This window comes from Python bivittatus, unplaced genomic scaffold (assembly GCF_059951505.1).
Source record: "Python bivittatus isolate LINGU-HERP-01145 unplaced genomic scaffold, Pbiv_v1 ctg000020_np1212, whole genome shotgun sequence".
Classification (NCBI taxonomy): domain Eukaryota; kingdom Metazoa; phylum Chordata; class Lepidosauria; order Squamata; family Pythonidae; genus Python; species Python bivittatus.
In genome coordinates this window covers 34,333,695-34,346,669 of record NW_028277030.1, presented here as the reverse complement: position 1 = coordinate 34,346,669, position 12,975 = coordinate 34,333,695, and the positions used below count along the sequence as shown (strand labels likewise).

The following is a 12,975-nucleotide window of genomic DNA, read 5'->3' as shown; positions in this document are numbered from 1 at the left end:
ATCTATCTATCTATCTATCTATCTATCTATCTATCTTTCAAATTTGTCACTGCCCATCTCACTGTGGAGCGACTCTGGATGGTTGAACAAAAGAACAATCATCTATCACCTGGTAAAAGGTGGTGGGGAGTAGGGAAGTTAACCAGATATTAGGGAAGTACAATCATGGTGGCTATAGAAAGCACCTTAGCAACAGTGTAAAATGTTTAGAAAGCAGAAAGAAAAAAAACCCAGGTCTTTTTATACTTGGTAAGTGTTGGGCAAGTGACCAAACTGGAAAGAAAAGGTAGAATACTAGACTGCCCAGGGTGGTGTTGAGGGACCCCCAGAAGGGCATTTGACATGGGCCTACAAACGTGGCAGTATCCCTTTTCACCCCCCTCCTTCACCTTGATGTGGTTGATTCTAGACCTCTTGTATGTCAGTCTTATGAAGGTCTATGTAGAAATATGTCTTTTCAGTGGTACTTCCTCTCATATAAATACACTAAAAGTTGTTATCTAAGCTTTTTGTTTCTGTCTGACAGTACTGTTGGATGACAAAGCAAAAGACTAGCTTTGGACATGAATCTGGAAAAAAAGAATATATGGCAAAAAAATAACAATTCTGAATTTTGAAGCTAGCTGAAAAATTACGAAGTTATTTTTAGGTCTCAATATTTATTTTTATTGTGAATCTGAAACTGTGTCCTTGACTGCAAGCTATTTGTTCCACCTGTGACTCACTGTGACAAAAATATTTAAGATTTTCATTAAAAAAAGTGACTCCTCCAGAGGCTGTTCTGACTTTCCCTTGAGCAAGGCAAAACACAGTGAAAAGCACAGAATAATAAATCGGCAATTCCTTGTCATTATTTCTAACAGTAATGTGTAAAGCACAGATTTAACTTTATGAAAAAATAAGGTATTACCTACCTAAATTAATTAATCAAATTCCTTCAAAAGTAAACATAATAGATTAATTAGTTTTTCCATTAAAGGACACTTGAGTTACAACATTCTTTTTCAGTAGTCCTTGGCAATTGTGTAGATAGACAAATTACGGTATGGTCAATTTCTGGCAACAAGGTACTTAGGCTATAGAATCTGTGAACTACTGCTACAATAACACCACCAATTCAATTTACATTTCCCTATATCCCAGAAGGTATTCAAATTGGCTCTCAATTTTTTAAAAAGTTATATATCTGATTAAAAAAAAAAGTTAATAGACTATGACTTAAGCCCTCACTGAAAAGGAAGATCTTGAGTGTGTTAGAGTAGTAGAAAGTAGAAAGACTGGAGTTAAACAGAAGTTTTGAGAGAGTTTTTACAGGGAATAAAATAGAAGCCTGTAGTCTAGTGTAACTGTAGTCCTCCAGCATTATCTTCTAAACACAGCCTAAGAGAAAGCCCTGGGAATAATATACTGTAAAAGAGTGCCCGATAGGCCCAGTCCTACCAGGCAGTCCATCAATCATTGTGAAGGGTAACCACTGTTAATGGTATAAAAAGTCATTGACAAACTTCGTAGTGCTGTACTTTGCTCACCATCTCCAGACAGCTAACCAGTAGACAGGGATTATAAGAGATTAAATCTAATCAACTCCAGTTAACCCACAGTTCTTCTAGTACTGGAATACATTGGCTGGCCATGGCTCTCCACTGATTCAGGTTGGAATCTTTCCAGACTGGGTCAGGAGATGCTAGAAATGAAGCTTTCTGCATGTGAAACGTGCCTTCTTCCTTTGCATTATGGTCCTTCTTCAGGGACACTTAGCCAAAATCTCATGTAGCAACAGCTAATGCTTTATCAAACTGATTAATGGCAGAATCATAGCCTTCTCCTTAAACAAACGGTAGTAGTCGATAGTAGTGCAGGTTTTGTCAATTGTATTTTCTTTTTTTTTGCTGTTGTTATATAAATACCATTAGTGATAACTACAAAAGTGAATCCACCTTTCACAGAAGAGTGGTAGCTTTTTGGACACCTGACTGCTTAACAAGTGCCTGCTGTTTGCTGGAAGTAAGATTGGGGAAGGAAAGCTATACACCGCCTATCCTATTTGGGGAGGTTGTGATTGTTTTGTTCCTTTTTTCCCCCTTTCCTTTTTTAATTCTGAAAACAAACTAATAAACATCTTTATAAAATAGAGTATGATTCTCCTGCCATCTTCTTGACTGTTTTCCTTAAGATGCAGTTTTGACGAGAATGTCTATTTCTTCGGGGTTTAATTTTCCACGCATATTGGTGAGGCAATTGAAGCAGCCCAGGCACATCATTTATTGATTGGGAAGCTGACAGCGTCTCTTATGATGAAATATCACAATGTCCATCATGATGTTATGGCCTTGTTGCTTTCACAAAGATAACACCTTTTTAATCACTAAGAATGATCTTGTCATCTGAATTGCTCACCGTCCTAGAGAACACAAAACAAAAACAAAATGATCATTCTCTTTGCAAGGTATTAAGATACCTACAGTGTCACTGCAAAAGAAATAGATTAATTAGCATCTTTATTTTTATACAAGTAACTAGCAAAGGAAGGAAAGTGCTAGCATTTAAAGTAGTTTCTGAAGAGACAGATTGTGTGGGAGATGCACTTTGTTATCTATTTTGTTCGCCTCTGTAAGATATGCTAATTCTTAATTAGTTTTTTTTTTCTTTTTTTAATTTTCACTGGTAGTTTTGCAAACTTAACTATGCATAGTTTTGATTTGAAGCAATCTTACTTCAATTTGAATTTTAAAATTCATTATGAAAATTGATCATAGTTAGAAAGCACATTTAAGCACATGTCCTGCATAGTTTCTCATCTAGCATTGCTTTAAATATGTGTTTTCTTCTTTCAAAATAGTCCTAAATTATGTTTGGAAGTACTATTAATTTTGTATTTCGGAGGAAAAAAGGGTGGGGGAATTGCTACTGTCTTTTCAGTACTCTAGTTATGGAAATGAAATGAATAAGAGATCTAGCAATTCATATGATCTAGCAGCAGCACTTCTTGCCACATGCATATGAAATATTTTTGTGTAGAAAGTTTTTTTTTTCAATTTTAATTCAGTACATAATAGTAAATATATATGTTAATCATACTGGAGAGAGACAGAGGGAGAATAATAACAATTAAAAATACAAATACTATTATTTGTCTGAAAAGGACATTACTGGAAAAATAGTTGGCTAAAAAAGGTAGAAGATAAAACAAAAACAAAACAAGCTTCTGTTATTGTATTTTTGATACATTTAAGAAGACCTTTCCATTTAAAATTATTTGAAAATCCTTTCAGGTAAAAACAGTATTCCCTTTGAGAGATTAATTAAACAGATGCTTTAAACTGCTTGGATAACTTTATAACCCTCGTGTACTATGACTTTTTTAAAAAAATGTCTGAAATTTATTTCATAACAAAATATTGCAAGGAAAGCTGCTTGAAAGTCCTCTCCCTTGCCCTTCTGAAGAAAAAGAACTTATTCAGACGTCAAAAAAAAAAAAAAAAAAAAAGTTCACGGCTACAAATCTGGTATGGATTTATCTTCCCAATGTCATACAGTAATTCTTCTTCTAGCCCCCAATCTCAAAGTATCCATAAATATTGATGTGTTATTAAGTTCCAAATGCTGTACGAAGCAGATTATCTGGGCCCATTTTCAAACTGGCTATGGTGTAGAGACTGCCTTAACCACCCTGGTGGATAATCCTTATTTGGGGACTGATAGAGGGAGTGTGATTCATTTGGTTGTTCTTGATCTTTGTCGCTTTCAGTATTACCAGCCATGTGCAGTGTTCTGTTGCAATTCATTCTCTGATGCTAGCCAGATTTTAAGGGGCAGCTGTTTAAAGTCAGTCCAGATTTTGGAACTAATCCGGGAGTGGTGGCTAGAAGCCAGTAATAAGAAAAAGTATAACATGAGGCAAAAAGGGCTTCACTTTCCTTGGTATTAACGCTTGTTGCACTCCCCTCTGGCTTTGGCTCTTTCTTCCATAACTTTCAAGAGACACAACATCATGGCCTTCTCATCTCTCAGGTATGAGAGCTATTATTTGTTGATTCTTATGGCTTCATTCCCTCTCCAGTGCTTTTAATATCTCCATAAAACTGCTGGGAAAGACCATGGGGGGGGGGGTAGAATGAAGAGCTATCAGTATGTTTATGAGCCCAAACCTCTTTCCCCGTGACATCTTCTAATGATCTGCATTCCTGAATACCTGCCTAGACTCAGTTATGAGCGAGATGAGAGATGAATACATTGAAGCTGGAGGTATGGTAACTCCAGAGAACTGCTAGAGGGTTCTATTCTAGATGGGTTATAATAGCTGAGAAGGAGCTGATACAGTTTGGATTGCTTCTGGATCTGGTTCCTGAATTGAGGTGACAATTTTATCAGCTTTGACTGATGTGCCTACTTTGTCTTATTTTGGAATGAGACAGGCTTAACTATTGCAGTTGGTTTCAAATAGGGCCTCTGAGCCTTTTCTGGAAACTTCAATTGGAACTTCAGCTGACCAGTTGTATTTCTCTCTGTGTCATCTTTGCTGAAAATATTATACAGATTCTGATGTATCTCTAAGCAAGACACAAAATGAGGATTTTTAACTTTTTAAAAACTATATGGCCTGTATCTTGAGTTACAGGTAGTCCTCGCTTAATGTCCACTCATTCAGCAACCATTCAAAGTTATGACAGTGCTGAACGAGGAGACTTCTGGCCGGTCCTTGAAGCTGCAGCTGTTGCAGCTTCCCCATGGTCACATGATTTTGATTTGGGTGCTTGGCAACTGGCTTGCAATTATGATGTTGCACCATCCCAAATGGTGACCACATGGAGGTCATGTGGTCGCCATTTGCGACCTTCACTGCTGTCTTCTGGCAAGCAGAGTTAATGGGGAAGCCAGCAGGAGGTCACAAATGGTGATCATGTGACCATGGGATGCTGCGACTGTGCAGGATTTGCCTAATGACAGTAATGGGGACTGCCAGAAATGCCATCGTAAGTTGGGGCTGTCACGTGATGTTGTGCCTTACTACCACATCACTTAGTGTTGGAGTTCCTAGTTCCAATTACCACTGGTAAGCGAGAACTACCTGTACTTGAAAATAAATAACTTATCTTCCCCCCACCCCAAACCCCCAAATGTTTGTTACATAATCTGAAGGCATTCACCTACATTCGATCTGGGCTGTTCCTCAGGTTAATCAAGATCAAGCCATATTTCAGCTATTCCATGTGTCAGGAGTGTTCCCCATACTGAGTTATAGCTGTCTTTATTGCCTTTTATAAAGACCTTAAACCATCATCTTTTGAACAGCCTTTCAATTGTTGATTAATTTTTATTTTAATATGTTTGATTTAAATATTTGAGTTTATGTTTTTGTTGAAAAAATTTGAGAGACATCGAAGTTTGGCTTAATAGGTAAGAAATAAAGCCAAGAAGAGCATAAGAATCCTGAGATTTTCAGACTAGAAAATGGTGACAGTAGGATATAGTGATAGTAGGATAAATTATTGCTCTAACTGCTGAGTTATTTCCCCAGCAACACAGTAATCAGAGCCAGCCTGTATTAAACATGCTTTGGGATATCTGATATATAGAAAGTATTTGTTATCAAATGAACTACCCGTTAATGAAAATTAAGAGAAAATAATTTATATTAAGATAAAGAACAACAACAAAAAAACTGATTTACAAAGCAGGGCATTCAGGCTTATTTCATGGGTAATGTATGTATGAAATATCAATTTAAATAATAACTTTTAACTTCTAATGGAGGTAAATTATTAGTTCGGAAGTTCAGTCTGTTGCAAAACTTTTAACAAATGCAGCAGCAGATTTGTTACTCAGCATCAGGACCAAAGAAACCAAATAACAAATATTTAAACTGGATAAACTGCCAAGAAAGAGTCTGAAATAAACCAAACTTAATTTCAAAACAAAAAGATCTAAAAAAAAAACCTGATTCAGCAGAACAAATCTGATAAAAAAAATAATAATAGTAGAGGTCCAATTTATTCAGAAAATGGATTTGCCTACTATTCTTAAAGTAGAATCTTATAATTTTTTGTGGGTAAAAGGAACAAACCTCGTATCTACAGCCCAGTGTTTCCTACATATATCCAACAGTGTTAAGGATGGTACTGATCCCCAGATAAACAAGGATTCTAAGACATATCTTGAGTTTAGCAGTATCTGCCATTTATAAGCTGATCACAAAAAAGAAATGAATTCTGAGATTCCCAAATTATTGAAAATAATTCAATAACATATTAAGTCATTTAATAGGGAGAAGTAATGATAGGAAGACTTCTTAAAATATAAACTTGCAATTACTTTGATGGCAGTTTTCTTACTTCTGATATCAAAAGGCTTTTTTCCATTAGATATTTAAATTTGAGAAAACCAAACAACAAAATAAATCTGTACTCAGTCTGAAATTCCAGGCCTTAAACTTGTCAGCATTAGCAGTAGGACCCAGAGCCTTCAAGACAGAGATGTTATCAAACTCTTATCTTAAAGAAATGAGATTAAATGTCTAGCCAATGTATAAAACATAAGGCGTCATTTATATAAAGTAACACATTGTGATCTAACCCACCTATTAAAATGCCTTCAATATTTCCATAACCTCTAATAGCACAAGCAATGTTGAAGGATTAGAAAATATGATTATCAGATTTGAAGATGACATGAAACACCTTAGAGGTGTGCATGGAGATTCAGAAGGACCTTGATAGGTTGGAAAAATGGGCATAACACAGCAAGATGAATTTCAACAGGGATGAATGAAAAGTTTCTGGATTGCAGTACATGGCACAAGTGTCTAGGTATCTTAGCAGATCAGAGGCTAGATATACTGTAAGTCAGCAGGGCTACAGTTGCAAAGTAAATAAATTAATTTTTTTTAAAAAAGACAAAAAACAAATTGTCCTTGTTCCACTTTATTCTGCATTGGGCAGAGTGCAGCTAGAATACAGTGTCTGTTTCTGGGCAACACATTGTAGGAAGGATGTTGACAAACTATAGTATGTCCAGAGGAAAGCAACTAAGATGATAAGAGCCTTGAAAGGAAAAACAGTTGGAGGTATTAGGTAGGTTTATCCTGGAAAAGAGAACATTTGGAGAAGATGTGATGTCTGTCTTCAGGTATCTTAAGGCAAGACAGGGTAAACTAGTTCAGTGTTGTTCTGGAAAACAGGTGTCAGCCCTCGCAGGAAAACCAGACAGGAAACATGACCAAATGAGTTACTTCTACTTTATTGTTAGGCTACATTAATAGAATCTTGCAAGTCTGAAAGTACAAATCTCCTGCTGTCCTATTTGCCATCTGATCAGTTAGGGTGGGTCCTTTTTAAGTTTCTTTCTCTGTCTGTTATTCAGTTGTGGGCTCCTCCCCCTTTTATCTGATCATTCCCTAGGCAGCATCTCTTCCCCCTGTCTTCCAAGGACATTCTCACATTCCCTCACAATGGGACAAGAAAAAGTGAGTTTAAACAGAAATGCAATAATGTTAAGAGTTGTTCAGTGTTGGAAAAGACTGCCTCAGGAGGTGGTACACCCTCCTTTGCTGGAGGTGTTTGAAAAGAAAATGGATGGCTGTTAGCTTCTACTAGGGATGTACAGATTGTTCCAAACTAATCAAAATTCTTGATTTGACTCAGTTTCTGTTTAGTCCAATCATGTGAATTGATTTGGAGTTAAATCAGGTTTCTAAGTCAGTTTACAAAACCTGTGTTTTTCACATGCATTTGAAAAGCCCTTCCAAATCATTGACTTGATTTGGAGGCATCCAGTTCAATTGGATAATTTTATGCAAATTGTTGATGCAGTTCAGAAATTCAGTTTAGATATCAGACCAAATCACTAATTCATTCCTTAGTTTGTACAAGTTGGGGGGGGGGGAGTTGCACAAGATTTTTCAAGTACATGTCTTTTACAAACATTTTTCATTGCACTATTCACAATGTATTTTATCTAAAAAGCTCCACTTAATACAAAATTTTATACCTATAAAGACATATATCTATATAACACATGCCAAATTTGAGAAGAGTCACATTTTTGGTTATGAGAGTGTTTTGTTATTGTTTATGTGCAATAAATTCAACTTGTATGTATTTGTAGCAGCAGATGATTTCCAGTTTTAATCAACCTTCAGTACCATAGGATGTACAAGACAATTTCAGAGAGCAATAAAAAAACAAAATAAAACCATTTTAAGTCCATATTGTCCTAAATAAAACTGATTTAAATAAAATTTCTATCCAGAAGTACTATTAAAACATTAATCTAAATTTTGGAGAGAAAATACAGACTTTCTGATTTAATAATGTCAGTGTATGAAAATCTGCTGAGTGAGGGTCCCAACTAAGCTTGAGAATCTTCTCTCAGTACAGAGATCTAATTAGACCAAATTTATGACATGGGACTTATTTATTCCCATTCTCCTTCTCCTCTACCCTCTTTTTACTGTTCTTTTGGTAAATCTTAAAACTGAAGTGGAGGGCTGATATGGATTTGTTGTTGTTTGTTGTACCTTTAAGGGATCATCCACATGCCCACCTAGCTCAGAATGCCTATTCTGCTTGTGCTGTTGTACCTAAGGCTAGGTGAGTGGAACTAGGCTGGATTCCCTCTCTCCTTCTGCAGTGTAATGCAACATCTGACCAACGCAGGTGAAATCAACTGTATTAAAGCATTTTGCATTTTTTAAAAAATGTGTTTTTCTTAAAGCAAGAAAAAGGTTAAATACATTCAATTTTAGAACCAAACCAGAACTCTGTTAATCAAAAGTATATATCTAGAACTCATTTGTTCGAAATCGTCAGCATCTGTTTTCAATATTCACATGCAATTTCTTTCAAACTGAGAATGGATGATAATTGTTGTACGCCGCCCAGAGTCGCCTGTGGTGAGATGGGTGGCTATATAAATTGATTTAATAAATAAATAAACAAACAAATAAATAATCAAGAAACTGAAACGTGGCATAGAAAATAGTGTGTTTAATTTTCTAGTGATGATGTCATTTTCATTACTCTTATTTAAAAATTCAGATTTGTTTATAAAATCTATTATATGCACATATAATTTGTTTCTTTGTAGAAAGATATGGCGTTCATTCTTAAAGCTCAACTAGAGTAAATTTCCAAATTTGTTAAACAGAGCCAGCATACATAAATAAATCACTATATTTATGTGTGTAGTGGTGTATTTAGGTTTACTGAGAACTTTTCATGAGAATGCTCTCTGTGTTCCAGTCAGCTTGGTTTTGTTTTACTTATTAATATAATTATGCTCAGCTGTATAAGCATATATACATTTTAGGCCAACTCATTCATGGAGCAAATTGGAAATTTGTCCAGAAAATGAGTTCATCCTAATTTAATTAACTTAATTAGAAATTACGCTTACTTCCGGATTTATGAAAGACAAACTTGCAGGAAAACACTACTGTAAGTGTGAAGGAGAGATTCAAATGCCTTCAAAGCAGCCTGTTTTGGTTCTGTATTTGGGATTTTCATGATAACCCCTCCTCTCCTTTTAATAATCTTTGATTTAAAACAACTTGACAGCCAATTTGTTTCAGCATACTAGATGGTTTACTCTTCTGAATAAACTTGCTTGTTTCTAGACCAGTTGTGGTGTGACTTTTCTAGAGCGAATATGTATGGACAATGTATATATAGAATATTATACCAAAATTATAAATCCCTGAACATTTTTCATGGAATATGTATGAACAAGATTTTATATTATTTCCTGGCTTTGATCATGTTTTTCTCTTGGGGAGTCAATATACATTCCTTATTCTGACATAATTTTTATCCATGTTTTTCCCTTCATACCATGGACGTGAATATGTGTGCTGATGTGAATCCTATTTAAATGAAACAAAAATTGCTCAAAGGTTCTGAGATCATGGTGTTCCTTTTTTATTCAGCAATTTATGAAGCTTGAAATGAGGAACACCCTGGCACAAACTTGGGAGTTGATGTTGAAAAGGTGCTGTGATATATTAACCATGAAGAGTGACTTGGAAATAGTGTTGAAAAATAAGAGATTATACTCAAAATAATTATAGAGGAATTATATATTGTAGGTTAAAAACAATCTTAGCAGAGATTGAAGGATATATAGCTTGATTATGATTTGCTTCCTTGAATAAAATCAAGGTCAGAATCCAATATATTTAATATAAGTTTAAGTATATTTAACTCAGTATTGGCAAAACAAAACAAAAACTTGCATACATAATTTTGAGATACATGATGTCTTGAATTATCAAATTCCCTGGAAAGTCATAAACTACCAAAGAAAGTTTGTTGCTTTTTATAGATATAGTAACATTAAATCAATTTTCCCCACTTTGGATGTCTATTAAGATTCTTAGACACCTCCAGACACCTTGTCCTCTTCCTTGGATGTCCTCACTATAGAAATAACTACTGATCTTGTAGCTGGGAATTCTGGGAGTTTAGCAGAGCTGAATTGTGCCTTGAGTAGCAGTACACTTCTGGTCCAAGGAATTTTGAATTGTATGCTGGGAACTACACACCCAAAAATAGTAGGTGAGGCAAGGACAACAACAACAACAAAAAAGTTAAATAAAATATAACTAGGCTATTTCTCTAGTCAGATATTGTAAGAGTGTTGTCTTTCTGTCACATCACATTTTGGTTACAACCTTTGACATTTCTCAGAGCTATACCCCAAGCTTCCAAGGTGTTTACAGCTATAGTAAGCGGAAGGGCCATAATCAATTGCCTGAGATATAGTGTGTTGAGTTTCCTGTACTCTGAATGAGCAAAAAGACCAACTTTCTATGTTGTGTTTGGAGAAGTACAGTTTCTTTCCTTAGGTGTTCACACCTTGCATTAAGGTATAATAAGATTCAACTTATTGTGTTGTGTGTGCATTCAGCATTTATTTATTTATATATCACATTTATATAATTACATATGAAAAACTATTATTGTTAATCCACAAGAGTAGGAGACAGCTAAGGACATTGTCCCACGTCCTGGCAAACTGGTGAAAATTTGAGGAGGGGCGTGCAGATAAGTACTTTCTGGCTGCAAGGTCACATTGGGGTTGAAACAAATCCCAATGAAAAAGAATTTGAAAAGAAAAATGTTGAATCACTGGGGCATCTGAATGGGGGTGGCAGATATTAAATGCAACATTTTATATGTCCTATATTGACTTTTCAGATTAGGTAATCCAGTTTATTAGAATTTCAGAGTGAAACCTGTTGCTTTAAACTGATATTGTGTACACTGTTGGACTGTTGATACCTAATGATAGTCATAATTAACTGTAAAAAGAGGTGAATAAAGGACTTCCTAAACTTTGTTTGAGAAATACAATTTTGTCATATTTTACCTGTGTGGTATGCTTAAATTAAATGTAAAGTTTACCTGCTAAAAATATGCCATTGATTATTTACAGTTTCTCATGCTGTCCTAATTTCTAGCCATTGATGCTGAAAGCAAATATTGCCACAGAGAAAGAAAATATTCTGCAGAAATATAAAGAAAAATGTTAATGCATATTAAATTTCACATATGCTAGATAAAGCAGTAGAGGCTTATATTTCATGTCTTTTAAAAATAATAGTCTTGCCAAAGTAAAATGTGCAATAATGACTGCAGTTTTATTAGTTTATGAAGGAAATAGCAGTAGGAGCCACAAACTGGTCACTTAGAAGAACTTTCTTCTCTCTGTGCATGCCTGTGTATATGTATGCAAACACATGGTGCTTATGAACATATATAATTTCTGTAATATTGTGTTTTCAATAGAAATTTTTGCAAATGTTTTAGTTGTCAAGTTTCAGCTTCAGCTAAAATTCGCTATGTTGTAGAAGAGGCAGTAAGGATTTCTCCTCCAATTCCATATCATCCTATCACATTCTTACATGTACTACAGCCTTAAAGAAAATACATCAACCATATTCCACAAAAATGGCAATTTTAATGCCATTGTTTCTTATGCATAATCCATTCCTGCTTTTCTTTTTTTTAAAGTAAAATGTTTTAAAAGTTTTAAAGAGAACATAAAAACTAACCCCAACTGTTACAAAATAGGGAGAACAAAGCAAAAAAGACAGGAAGGAAAAAGAAGTGCAGTGAGAAAGAATAAAAGGAAATAGAGAGAAGAAGCTTCCAATCTTCTCTGCAGCAAATATAATTACAAAATTATCTCTTACTCTATAATTACCAAAAAAGCTCACTTTTTTCTGTTGAGGTATACTCAGTAGAAATTTTACTGTGTGAATAACACCTGGCAAACCAAGTAGCCGGGGCTAATGAGCCAAGTGCTCACACCTGATGGATACTGACTCAGCACAATGTGGGGGATATAAGCAGCCTGCGAGCTGCTGGGTGTTAGGTGTTGTTGTGTGTGTGTTACTAAGAGCTGTGGAAAAGGTTAGTAGGTAGGTATATAGCTGTATATAATATAATCTGTAGCTTTAACTAAAGCAGAGCCCAGTTGTTTTCTTTCTTCCTGGACCACTTAGGACTGGCCCAAGGTGTGACTCTGACATTTTCTATTATCTGTTTTTTTCCTAATCATAAAAACCACAAGTCATAAGTGCATTTTTTTTTCCATTTCATGTAAAAAGACTATAAGGGGTTTCCAGTCAGCCATAAATGTAGCTATTGTCTTTTCTCTAATTAAGGATGTTAATTTAGTGATCTCTGCAAGTTCCATCATGTTCATCAACCATTCTTCCATTGTGAGTAGTACTAAGCCTTTCCACTTTTGTACATATACTAGTGTCACTGCAGTTGTTCCATGACTTTTTTCTAGTTGCCTGTCCATTAGTCCCAAAAGAAAAGTCTCTGGTTTCAGTTATACTTTAACCTTTAAAATCTTCTGAATTAATGTATGTATTTGTATCCAGAATTATTTGGCTTTTTTACATGTCTACCAAACATGATAAAATGTCCCTTCATGTTCACATTTCCAGCAAATATTCAAAATACCTTT

At 35.1% G+C, this 12,975-nt stretch overlaps 1 protein-coding gene across 1 annotated transcript in view; it reads left to right on the top strand.

Moving 5' to 3' along the window:
- Positions 1 to 12,975, top strand: part of CSMD1 (CUB and Sushi multiple domains 1) — a 1,157,732-nt gene that overhangs the window by 781,534 nt on the left and 363,223 nt on the right. The window lies entirely within an intron of this gene.